Source organism: Stegostoma tigrinum, chromosome 7 (assembly GCF_030684315.1).
Source record: "Stegostoma tigrinum isolate sSteTig4 chromosome 7, sSteTig4.hap1, whole genome shotgun sequence".
NCBI lineage: Eukaryota > Metazoa > Chordata > Chondrichthyes > Orectolobiformes > Stegostomatidae > Stegostoma > Stegostoma tigrinum.
In genome coordinates this window covers 1,241,113-1,253,296 of record NC_081360.1, presented here as the reverse complement: position 1 = coordinate 1,253,296, position 12,184 = coordinate 1,241,113, and positions in this window count along the sequence as shown.

The window sequence follows — 12,184 nt, the reverse complement described above, 5'->3', positions numbered from 1 at the left end:
CTCCCCAGTGTGACTGAGTAAATGAGTTTCCACCTCAGTGGGTAATTGAATCCTTCCCTCGGTCCGCACAGTTCCCTGGTTTCTCTGTGCTGTGGGTGTCCTTGTCTCTGTCCAGATTGGATGATGAGGTGAATTCAAGTCAATGCAGGCAGAAGGCCCAATTTTCCATTGTGAATGTTTTTATTCTTCCTTATTCTCCCATGGGATGTGGGTATCGCTGGTCAGGACAGCATTTGTTGTTCATCCCTAATTTACCTTGCACTGATGTCAGAGGGTGGTTAGGGGTCAACCATGCTGTTGTGGGCCTCAAGCCACTTGTATGCCAGGCCAGGCAAGGACTTCCCTTTCAAAGGGACGTAAATGAATGGGATTTCAGGAAATTAAAGTCATGGTCTCTGTTTCTGAAACTCAGGTTTACTTTCCAGATTTTATTCACTGAATTTAAACTCCAGCAGCTGCTGTGTCTCAGTCCCCAGGGATTACTTAGATGTATGTCACCACTGCACTGCGATCTCCCTGTTGCATTACCTTAGTGTAGAGAATAACTTCCACTGTTCAGATCAACCCAGAACAGGAGAAGGTCATTTGGACAATCACACCGGTGTTAGTTCCTGGTGAGAAAAGGACTGAGTGAAAGGGACTCACTCACTTTAGCTGGTGCATGTTTGCAGCACTTACAGTGTGTCCGTGTCAGGATAAATGCAGATTGAAGTGGTCGCTGGGAACAATAAGTTGGTGCAGAGACAATGTGAGCACAATTAACTTCGCTGCTACTGCTGAGGTAATAAACATCAGTTTGTTGGAGTAAACAGCAGAGAATGGTTTCAATCCAGCACACACACACGCACACACCACTGCATGATTAACATACACATAATGTCAAAGGGGCCAAGCAGACCAGCAACTCACTCAGGTGGACAGGCTCATGATTTGACTGAACTTTTGGTAAACGCTAAACCAACAGTTACATTCTTCATTCTGAAGAGCTCGAAAGAAGGGTCTCTGAACCGGGAACGTTAACCCTGCTTTCATACACCTCTACACTCTTGTAGAAGGACCATGTGCTCACCAATTGCATCACTGCCATTCCTAGATGTCACAGTAGAGCGAACAGCCAATGGGTAACTTCAAACCAGCATCTACAGGAAAACAACACATACGGATCAAATACCGAACTACAGGAGCAACTATCCCAACACCCACAAACTAAGCTGCATTAGAACATTATTCCAACGAGCCACCACACACTGCAGCACAGAGGAACTACGCAGAGCAGAGGAAAATCACCTATACAACGTATTCAAAAAGAATGGGTACTCTATGAACACAGTCCGCCGATTCCTCAGCAATAAACCCAAACAAACAGACAAAACGGGCTCAGAAACCATAACCACTCTCCCCTACATCAAAGACATTTCCGAAATGACTGCCAGACTACTCGGACCTCTTGGCATCAGGGTAGCCCACAAACCCACCAACACACTAAAACAGCAGCTAATGAACTTAAAAGACCCTATACAGACAACAAACAAAACAAATCTCATTTACAAAATACCCTGCAAGAACTGTGACAAACATTGGACAAACAGGCAGAAAGCGAGCCACCAGGATACATGAACATCAAATAGCCACAAAACGACATGACCCACTATCACTAGTATCCTTACATAGAGATGAGGAAGGACAGCACTTTGACTGGGACAACACATCCATCCGAGGACAAGCCAAACAGAGACACGCACGAGAATTCCTAGAAGCATGGCATTCCAACCGGAAAGCCAGCAACAAACACATTGATTTGGAGCCAATCTACCATCCCCTGAGAAAAAGAATAGGAAATGACATCACCAACACAGGAAATGACATCACCAACCCAAGGAAACCTAACCAGATAAATAGAAAGCGGGACATAACACCAGTGCTTCGTCGGAGGCTCACTGATGATGTTACCTGGAATGGTGACGAAACATCTGGGGACAAACCTTACAGCTCAGTGAACCAGCTTACATCTCGAACACAATAAAGACCCACTCTCTTGTGGACTGAGAGGACGAGAGTGCTGTCTTGGAGGTGAAAGGAGGACGTCGGGTTGGCTGTGCACCCTTGCGACCAGTGGATCTTAATGCTGGCTTTGGCCTAACGCTGGTTCAGGGGAGCAGCCAACCTGCAACGATGGCTGCGGCAAGTGCTCGTGCCCCAGGTCAGGGGGTCCGGAACACCATCCGTGTTTCCGTAAAGAAGGTGGATGAAGGTGCACCTGTGGACCGCACCTTCTTCGTGAAGAGGGTCCTGTTGGACTGTTGTGGGTTCGCTGCTGCGGACATTTACTGCCTGCAGGATTTCCCTGGAGGGGGTTTTTACGATGTGACCTTCCGGAGTGCCAAGCTTTGCGAGCGCTTCCTGGAGGTTTTCAAGGAGAAAGGAGGTGAGGGCCCCCTCTCTGTATTGACCGCTGTCCCACTGTTTGTGATGCCAGCGCAGAGGAGCCGTATGGTGACTGTACACATGTACAACCCGCATGTGCCAGCAGTTGATATCCTGACCTTCCTCGGAAGGTACGTGAAGGTGGAAGGGGACCTAACTGACATGGTGGACCCCTTTGGCATCTGGACGAGTAAGAGGCAGGTCAAGGTGACGCTGAGGATGGGCGCAGACGGGAATGTCGCACACCCACCGTCCAGCTTCGCGATCGGCGGGAGCAGGGGCTACCTGACCTACGCAGGGCAACCCAAAGTCTGCCATGCCTGTGGTAGGTCAGGTCACATGGCGGCCGACTGCAAAGTCACCATCTGCAGGAACTGCAGGGAGGAGGGACACCTTGCAAAGGATTGCCCACGAGAGAGAAGCTGCAACCTTTGCGGGGAAGCGGGCCACTTCTATAGGGCATGCCCGCGGCGGGGTACCACCTATGCCCAGGTCGCCGGCAGGGGAAATGCGGGGCCAGCCCCCCCGGAGGAGAGGAAGGCACCAGGACCCAGCAAGGACCCCACTAATGTGCAGGAGGGCCAGGCCGTGCAGGAGGGCCCAGCCCTGCAGGATGGCCACGAGGCCAGCAAAGCACCCCTGCAGGCTCCAATCCCCCCCGACAACCCGGAGCCAATGGAGGCGGCGACAGGCGACCCAGGGGAGTGGACTACAGTCCGGAAAGCGAGGAGGAAGGTGCGTCGACGGGCCCAGGAACCGCAACAATCAGGAGGGAAGAGACAGCTACAGGGGGGCTATAAGAGCTCCTCTGACGAGGAGGATTCGGAGAGGGCCCACCCGAAGCAGAAGTTAAAGGTCTCGAGGGGGAAGGAAAGCAGCACCCCGCTTCCAGGTGACGGGAGGCGTCCTGAGGCTCACTCCGACACCCAGTCAAGTGCCGCTGGAGCACTGGAGGGCCCCCCGGAACTTCCAGGCGGGAAGGAGGAAACAGCACGTCCCCAGCCTGATCCGGAGCCGGACCCTCCTGCCTCCGCACCCCTGACGGGGGGATGCCACCCGGAAGGCAGCACAGACGGTTTCCTGAGCCCAGAGAGCGTCCAGCAGTTAGCCCGGGCAATGGGCATGAAGGGACAGATGGAGGGGCTGGACCTTGGACTTGGGGAGGGTACTGCGGTCACTGCCCACAATGGGGGTACGAATTGCGAGCATTAATGTGCGCAGCGTCAAGTCAACCGCGAGATGTGTGTCCACGTTGGCCTACCTGACCACCATCAAGGCGGACCTCCTGTTTCTGCAGGAGTGCGGGATACCGCACCTCGGCAGGTACGGGAAATGGTCCGGCGCCTGGACCTGTGGGCCTTCGATCTGGTCGGGGGGTAACGACTGTCGCTCCTCGGGCCTGGCTATTCTGCTGCGGGGGCACAACTTCACCATCTCTCAAGTTCAGGAGGTGGTGGGGGGGCGCCTCCTAGTGGCTGACATCACCTACAGGAATGCTCCCCTGAGGCTGATCAACGTGTACGCCCCAGTGGTACGGAGTGAGCGGTTGGACGTCCTGCAGCGGCTTCCACCCCTGCTGGCTACGTCCAGGCCGGTCATCCTAGGCGGAGACTTCAACTGCATCATTGATGCAGATGGAAGGTCCGGCGTGGGGACAGCGGGTGGGGGGATTCAACTGGACGTCACGTCCAGATTCCTGATGGGCACGGTGAAGGACGCCAAGCTGCTCGACGTCTTCAGCACCCCTGCAGACGGAGCGCAGCAGAGGTACACCTGGTCGCGGCCAGACGGGTCTATCCGCTCAAGGATAGACTTCCTGTTTGTGTCACGGACGTTCTCGGTCAGGTCCACTGGTGTCGAGCCGGTGTTCTTCTCTGACCACTGCCTCCTGTTGGCCGACTGTCACTTACAGGACGACCGGCCGGCCGGCAAGGGGACGTGGAAGCTCAACACGACTCTGTTGACCCCAGAGAACGTCGAGGAGCTTAAGAGGGAGTACACCGGTTGGAGAACCGTGAAACCCCTCTTTGAGTCTCCAGGCGACTGGTGGGAGACGGTGAAGGAGAACATCAAGAGGTTCTTTGTCCTCAAGGGTGTTCAGAAGGCAAGAGAGAGGCGGGGAAAGCTGTCGCGACTCCAGAAAAGGGTGCAGAACCTGCTCCTTCTGCAGTTGATGGGGGTCGATGTCACGGAGGACCTCCGCGAGGTGAGGGGCCAGCAAGCCTCGCTCTTCGCCGCGGAGGCCTCCAGGATAATCTTCCGGTCCAGGGTCCGCTCCGTGGAGCAGGACGAGACGTGCTCGCGTTTCTTCTTTCAGAAGGTGCACAAAGAGAGCTCTGTGCTTAGCCGGCTGAAGGAGGACGACGGCTCGGTGACGTCGTCTCGGCCCGACGTTTTGAGGATCAGCAGATCCTTCTATGCCGGACTGTACGACACGAAGCCCACGGACAACACGGCCTCCGAGTCGTTCCTGTCGTCTATCACGGAGGTCTTAGACGACGGCACGAGGGAGTGGCTGGACCGGCCGATATCCCTGGACGAGCTGGCCAGAGCCCTCAAGTCCTTGCAGAGGAATAGGACTCCCGGAAGTGATGGCTTACCAGTCGAGCTGTATTCTGCTCTGTGGGGCCTGGTCGGCCAGGACCTGCTGGAGGTGTACGATAGTGCGCTTCGGGCAGGGGAAATGTGCAAGTCCATGAGGAAGGGCATCATCACCCTCATTTACAAGAGGAAGGGGGAGAGGGAAGAAATTAAGAATTGGCGTCCCATTTCACTTTTGAACGTGGACTACAAAATCCTGGCCAAGGTCATTGCCAACCGGGTCAGGTCTGTCCTGGAGTCGGTGATTCACCCTGACCAAACCTGTGCTGTGCCGGGCAGGAAGATCGCTGAGAGCCTCGCGCTCATCAGGGATACGATCGCCTACGTACAGGACAGGCGGGTGGACACCTGCCTCGTCAGCCTGGACCAGGAGAAGGCCTTCGACAGGGTCTCTCATGCTTACATGAGGGACGTCCTCTCCAAATTGGGGTTTGGGGAGGGCATCCGCAATTGGATCCGGCTGCTCTACGCCAACATCGTTAGCGCAGTCTCGATCAACGGGTGGGAATCAGACAGTTTTCCTGTTAGATCTGGAGTCAGGCAGGGCTGCCCGCTCTCTCCTGCCTTGTTCGTGTGCTGTGTGGAGCCCTTCGCCGCCTCCATCAGGAAGGACGTGAGCCTGAGGGGCGTGACTATCCCGGGCAGCGGAGGCCTTCAGGTCAAGACCTCCCTGTACATGGATGATGTCGCCGTCTTCTGCACCGATCGTCGGTCGGTGAGTAGGCTGTTGGACATCTGCGGCCAGTTTGAGCTGGCCTCGGGTGCCAAAGTCAATAGGGGTAAGAGCGAGGTCATGTTCTTCGGGAACTGGGACGACCGCTCCTTCATCCCCTTCACCGTCAGGACAGACTACCTGAAGGTGCTGGGTGTTTGGTTTGGTGGAGCTGGGGCATGCACTAAGACTTGGGAGGAGCGTATCTCCAAATTTAAGCAGAAGCTGGGCAGGTGGACGCTCCGGTCCCTCTCCATCGCGGGTAAGAACCTGGTTGTCAGGTGCGAGGGGCTTTCGGTACTGTTGTATGTGGCGCAGGCCTGGCCTATTACCTGGACCTGCGCCGCTGCCGTCACCCGGGCCATCTTCCACTTCATTTGGGGGTCGAGGATGGACCGGGTCCGCAGAGATACCATGTACAAAGACCTGGGAAATGGGGGAAAGGGCGTACCGAACGCCACCCTCGCCCTGACGGCTACCTTTGTGTGTGGCTGCATCAAGCTGTGCGTAGATCCTCAGTACGCAAACACCAAGTGTCACTACTTACTGAGGTTCTACCTGTCCCCGGTGTTGCGAAGGATGGGCCTGGCCTCGTTGCCGCGGAACGCTCCGAGTAGTTGGACCGTTCCGTACCACCTGTCCTTCGTGGAGAAATTTCTGAAAGGAAACACCTTTGACCACAAGGCCGTCAGGCAGTGGTCAGCACGTAGTATCCTCAGGACCCTTCGGGAAAAGGAGAGGGTGGATCCCGTCGTGTGGTTCCCCATGCAGACTGCCAAAGTCGTTTGGCAGAATGCCTCATCGCCAGAACTTTCAAACAAGCACAAGGACATTGCTTGGCTGGCGGTGAGAGGGGCTCTGCCAGTGAGATCCTTTATGCATGCCCGGAATCTCTGCACCACCGCACGCTGCCCTCGAGGTGGCTGCGGGGGGGACGAGACTGTTGATCACCTCCTTCTGGAGTGTGCCTATGCGCAGGAGGTCTGGAGGGGGATGCAGTGGTATTTGTCGAGGTTCGTCCCGAGCAGCTCCGTGACGCGGGACTCCGTGCTCTACGGGCTGTTTCCGGGGACGCACACCGAGACCAACATCAACTGCGCCTGGAGGACCATCAATGCGGTGAAAGACGCTCTTTGGTCTGCCCGCAACTTGCTGGTCTGCCAGCTGAAAGAACTGACCCCGACCGAGTGTTGCAGACTGGCGCACTCCAAGGTCCAGGGCTACGTGTTGAGGGACGCGCTAAAGCTTGGGGCAGCCGCCGCCAAGGCGCGGTGGGGAAAGACCACCGTATGAGCCCCCTCGTCCAGAAAAGGGAAAAGAATCCTATCTGGTAACTGGGCCCAGCTGGCGCCTTCCCCAACTGGTCAGGGGGCCAACTGGGACTGTGCGGGGTGACGACTGCTGGGGAATTTTCTTTGCTTTGTTTTTTTTTCTGTTTTGTTTTTTTTTTTCCTTTAGTTGGTGTATGTACCCCCTGGGTAAAACGGAGCGGCTTGCATGACTGGGTAGGTGTGTAAATATGTTTTATTTTTTTGTACATCTTACGAATAAAGTATATTTTTTCAAATAAAAAAAAAAAAGGTGATGAAACATCTGAAAACTAACCTTCCAGCTCAGCGAGCAAACTCACATCCAGAACCTCAACCTGAGCTACATATCTTCTCAAAACTCACTAGCATGACACCTGTGTTAGTTCCTGGTGAGAAAAGGAGTGAGTGAAAGGGAAAAGTATCAGCTGGTGCATGTTTGCAACACTTACAGTGTGTCCATGTCAGGATAAATGCAGTTTAATGCCGATTGAAGTGGTTGCTGGGGACAAGAAGCTGACGCAGAGACAATGTGAGCACAATTAACTTCGCTGCTACTGCTGAGGTAATAAACATCAGTTTGTTGGTGAAAACAGCAGTGAATGGTTTCAATCCCGTGACCTCTGGGTGTTGGGCCCAGTATGCTTTCACTACACCACACCCTGCCAGGTAAATCACAGCTGAAACACATTGTTACTTCCTCCTTGCTTCTGAATTGAAGCACACTTATTGACTGGCCTTGCTGGCTGTATAGTTCCACAGTGTCACACCAACCAGAATGTGACAGGAAAAAACACACACACACACACACACAGCAATGTACGAATAACATACACATAATGTCAAAGGGGCCAAGCAGACCAGCAACTCACTCAGGTGGACAGGCTCATGATTTGACTGAACTTTTGGTAAACGCTAAACCAACAGTTACATTCTTCATTCTGAAGAAGGGTCTCTGAACTGGGAACATTAACCCTGCTTTCCCTCTGCAGATGCTGTCAGACCTACTGAATTTCATCAGCAATTTCTGTTTTTGTTATACGCCTTATTGTTATTTATCTGTGGGTGGTAACTTTCCCCAAATTGTGAACAATGACATTCAAATTCATCTATGATTCTCCATTCTCTCTATCATCCTTTTCTCACTCTCCTGCCTTGTAGGTTTTTTTTACTTCCTCTCCCTAATGGTGTCAAACACATGAAAATCCAACTGGTTCTGATGGAAAGGTTGTGAATATGAAATAAGATTCAAGTTTTAAAACACACAGAGATAGACATACAAAGAGTGAATTTAACAGGCAGGGGTCTCTCTCGGGAGTGGGAGAGCAATCTCTAATATAGTTGATATTTGAGACATTTCCCTGGGACAGATCAAGATCTAACAAAAAAAGCTCGGCTTTTTTAACAAATTCCATGCTGACGAACATTGCTCTGTACAGCCTGATGCCACAACGTCTGGTCCATGTCAATAAAAGCATTTCCAGGTGAGGTACAGCTCACAGCCTCGGCATTTCATGCATCTCTGTACTGTCATGGAAGGACTGCGTGCTCAGTGATTGCATCACAGGAACCACAGACTAACCCTGTGCGCTCATTGCCATCTCCATTTCCCGTCGTATCTTCGCAGCTGAGTTTCTTTGATTCCAGGCCTGGGAACTGGGATTATATGGTCTTCTGCAGCAGTGGTTACTTCCTTGTGTGAGGGAACTGGTGAGGTTACCGACGTTGAACAGACAACAATAGCAGGATACAGTATGCCCTCACACACTGGCCACACTGTCATACATCAGGGATATATTGGAACTGACAACAGGACTCCTCAGACCATTCAGAACCATGGTGGTGGACACGCCCACAGCCACTCTATGACAAACACTTGTTAGAATTAAAGACCCCATTTCCACAACATGCAGAACCAACATGGTTTACAAAATGCCGTGCAATGACTACCACAAACATGACATCGGACAGACAGGAATGAAACTAGACACGAGAATTCAAAAACTTCAAATAGCAGCAAAACGGAATGACAAACTCTCCTTAATATCGAGACACTCAGACAATGAAGGCCATCAGTTCAACTGGGACAAGGTAACCATAGTAGCCCAAGCCAAACATAGACATGCACAGGAATTCCTAGAGGCATTGTTCTCCACCCATCATGCAATCAGCAAACATAAAGAATTGGACCCCTATACAAACCCACGCAGATCAAAACCAGAAATGACACTACTCACCATAACAGAGCAAACAGTATGAATTCCAAGTGAAGGAGAAAACCACTGCCTCAACGGAGGCTTTATTGATGATGTCACCTAGCATGGTGATGAAACATCTGAACAAGAACAAGCCAGCTCGGCGAACAAGTCAACAAAACACCCACAAACTGAGCTATAGATCTTTGCCAAAACTTTGAGCCGAGTTCAGTGTGAGAGCTGAAGACCAGTTTTCCTGTTTACCCTGGTACACAGATCACTCCGGATCAATCACCCACATTGACTATCACTTGTGTGTTGCCCTTTCCGTGTCTCACCTTGGTTCAGCTTTCTGAGGGGTTCCATGCATTTTTCATTTTGCACATTTTACTGCTGAGAGTTTTGCAGCCTCATTTCAAGACCATTGAGTTTACAAACAGAAAGAGACCATTCAGACCATCAACTCTGCTCTGCCATTCAATGAGATCCTGTCTGATCTGCACTTTGTTGCCTTTCGCCATGACCCTTGATACTTTTCTTGCTTAAAGATCTGTCAATCTCAGCCTTAAATATATTTATTGGCCCAGCCGCAACAAACCTCTGCTGCAAAGAATTCCACCAATTCACAACTGTCTGAGAGAATAATTTCTTCTTCATCTCTGGTTTAAATATTAAACCCCACTCTGATATGAGGTATTCTGGTCCTAGACTGTCCTAGAAGGGAACCAACCTTTCTGCATCCAACCTGTTAATTCTCAAAAAAAACCTGCATGTTTCAATCAGGAGCAAGGTTTTTGACTTCTAGTACAGTGTTTGAGCAGATGAAGGAAATGAATTTCAGAGCTTCAGAGTGTTAGAAAAGGCTTTGCAGATCAGAAAATCAAAACCAAATGATGCAGCAAGATCTAAGCATGCCACTTGGTTCTTTATTCATTCAGCACTGGATATTATTGGTCTTTGAATGTCAGTATTGAGTCAAATAAAAGTCACAAAGTTCCTTCCTTACATCTCCCAGTGACAATTTCCCAAAATCTGAAATCTGTGTTTCTAACAATTTTACTATCAGTGAAGAGGAACAGCTACTCTTTACCTAACTTATCTAAATCTATCATAAACCTAGACATCCTTCTCAAAGATCACCTCAGTTTCCTTTGCTTTGTGCAGAACATTCAGTTACAACTAATATCGTTCAGTTCTTGAATCATTCTGATCAATCTCCTTTCAATCACTCCACAGACCCTCACATCCTTTGTGCGTGTCATCTGTTGATGCAGACCCAAATGCTCTTTGTTCAAGTGGGTGATGTTATCACACACGGGCAATTGATCAGTGACATCACCCTGATTCCTGGGCATTTCCTGAACTGTGGGTTTCCTCTGACCTCAGCGATTCTGATATCTTTTGAGCTGCTGACTCCAGCATTTGATTTTAAAGTTGAAGACAAGGAAATTATTTCAGTATCTTTCACCAGTCATGTACAAATTTTGCTTCACGTGCTGTTCTCAGTCATCTGACTCTGGTGTTGGTGCAACCCATTTTGTCACCCACCTAATGTCTCATTATGTGACTAGTGTCAAAAGTTGCTTTGTAAAATTCCTAATCAGTGACCATCCATTGTTCTGGTTCATCTCTGCTCTCCCTGATTAACTCTCTTCCATTCTGTAACCTCCTCTGTCTCCAATAATGGGTGTAACCGACTTCGGTACTTTATTCAGAAATTCTGAATAAGGCCCCAACTCAAAACGTCAGCTTTCCTGCTCCTCTAATGCTGCCTGGCCTTCTGTGTTCCGCCAGCTGCACACTGCGTTATCACTGATTCCAGGATCGGAAGTTCTTACTGTCTCTGAATAGGTATTTTATTGTTACTGCCATTAACTTCTTAAATGAGGTATTTCCAGCTGAACTTTGCCTGACCATTTGCTTCTGGCAATTATCTTCCCTCAGTAGCTCCCACAGTGCTGTTGGGTAAGTAGTTATTCACCAAGTGATGATGAAGGGACTGTGATGCGTGTCCAAATCAACAACAATTAATTTATATCGATGTAGTACCTTTCACATAATGAAAACTTCCAAGCTGTTCCCTCAGGAGTGTTATGATGCAACTTCTGCCCCCAGTCACATAACAAGATATTAGGGAGGTGACAAATTGTTTAATGGGCAAATGTGTTGTTTTCGAGGAGTATTATTAAGTGCAAAACTGAGGTGGAGAACGAGAGAGGAATAGTGAGGAAATTTCAGTTTGTGGCCTTGGCAGCTAAAGGGTAAGGGGGACCACATGTGGGACAGTTAAAATCGAAAATGCCCAGGAGGTTGGCATTGGAGGCAATGCAAGGGCATTTCGAAAAATTCATATTTGGGGTGGGGGTGGGCATCACTGGCTGGGTTAGCATTTACTTGCCAGCCTAATTCCCCTTAGAGGGCAGGTGGACATCACAGAGATAATCTCCTCTCTATCAAGAGATTTGAACAGAATGACGAAAAGTTTAACATTTATCTGCATGAACAAGGGGGTAGGGGGTGAACAAACCCTGGTGTGAATACTCACATGGGCAGCAGAGTTTAGAATCACCTCAGGATTTCATCTCTTGGTGAATAACCTGTAACTCCTTCCCTTACAGCATTGTGGGAATTTACGTGGGAAGCTAAAGCTGCTAAGGCAGCAGTACATGGTGGGGAGAATCGACAGTGGTAAAACCTCATTCAGATAGAGTTAATGGAAGGAACAATAAGACACTAAACAGAGCTCAAATACACCCATGAACAGAGGCAGAGGAAGTTAGACAAGTGCAGAGAGGGGAATGTGAGAGGACAGTGAGGAGTGTGTAAAGATTAAGCCCAGAGGTAACAAAGGAATGGATCAGAGTTTCAGCAGCAGATGAGCAGACGAGGCGGAACCAGGTGATGCCACGAAGGTGGCAGTCTTGGTGATGGTGGGGATATGTGGT